At 61.1% G+C, this 1,172-nt stretch overlaps 1 protein-coding gene across 1 annotated transcript in view; it reads left to right on the forward strand.

The window, feature by feature from the left end:
- The first annotated feature begins 59 nt into the window (after positions 1-59).
- OGDHL (oxoglutarate dehydrogenase-like) overlaps positions 60-1,172 on the forward strand; it is a 136,215-nt gene continuing 135,102 nt past the window's right edge. The window contains exon 1 of the mRNA XM_019502280.1: positions 60-98. The gene's annotated coding sequence lies outside the window, so the exon portion shown is untranslated. The remainder of the gene's footprint in view (positions 99-1,172) is intronic.

Raw genomic sequence — 1,172 nt, forward strand, 5'->3', positions numbered from 1 at the left:
CGCGGACAGCGCCCGCCGTGCGCCAAGGCATCCCGTCCTGGCCCCGGTCCCGCGCGACCTCCCAGGGCCTCGCGCGGCTGCTGCGCCACGTGACCGAGGTACCCAGGCCCGGCCCCTTTCTCGCACTCCGCTCTGCCTGCCGCGTCCGCGGGGCTCGGTGCAGGGTGAGGTGGGGCGGCCGTTGGCGGCGCGTCGGGGCGGGCTGGGGCCTGGCGTGGAGGAGAGCGCTGATGCTGCTTAGGGGCTGCCGCCCTCACGGCGGGGGGCGGGAGAATGTCTTCAGCCGGCTCGGCTCGGCTTGGCTTGGCTTGTGTCCGTCCTGCTCCGCGGTCGCCGAGCCCGGCCAGTCGTGCTCTGCCCCAGGCCGCGGGGTGCCGGCGGCCCTCCTCCTCCCTTACAGTTCGGTGGCAGCTGGTGCTCCCGGGCTGGAGCGGGGCTCGCAGCGTCCGAGGGAGTCTTTTGACTTAATGGCTCCGGCTCTTCACCGCGGAGGCGTTAACCGGCCTGTCCCTCTCCCCATGCTCCATTAATCAAGCGGCCTTTCCTGGGGAGGTCTCCCAGCTGCTATCTGCCCCGGTGCAGCCCCGGGGAAGCAGCTGAAGACGAGGCTCAGTCTGCAGGGCAGCCCCGAGCTTTGGAAATTTTCTTTCCTTCTTTCCTTCCTTCCTTCCTTCTTTCTAAAAACAAGTGTGGGTTGTGTCCCAGGCTGTGGCATCTGGATGGAAAACCAGGACTTCTAGAAGAAAGACTGAATATGGGGTTGTGGTAGCTCACAACCTTAAAGCCTTCCCACAGGCATTGGGTGTTGGCTACATCTGGCGCAGGCAAGTGCCAGTCCTTGTACTGATGCCAGAGCCAGGGTTTCCTGCCTAGAGGGTCTTTCCCCTTCACTCAGAGCCAGACCAACACCATGCATGGGGTCAGGAAAGAATTTTACCCCACGGTCATATTAGTATGAGCTGCAGGGCTTTTGCCTTGCTCTGTAGTGGGGGGCATGGCCCTCTTTCTACAATCGCTTGAGCATATATTGACAGCATTTTATAGAAGTAGTACATTGGCTGCTGTGGTTCCCCTGTGTTACTGGTGGCAGGTTAGGGTGTTAGGTCTGTGTTGTGTTGGAGTTGAGGGTAGTTTTATGTAGAGTTTAGATCATGGATTGTGTGGGGTGGTTT

Source organism: Gavialis gangeticus, unplaced genomic scaffold (assembly GCF_001723915.1).
Source record: "Gavialis gangeticus isolate Ggan-Ray unplaced genomic scaffold, GavGan_comp1, whole genome shotgun sequence".
In the NCBI taxonomy this organism is placed as follows: domain Eukaryota; kingdom Metazoa; phylum Chordata; order Crocodylia; family Gavialidae; genus Gavialis; species Gavialis gangeticus.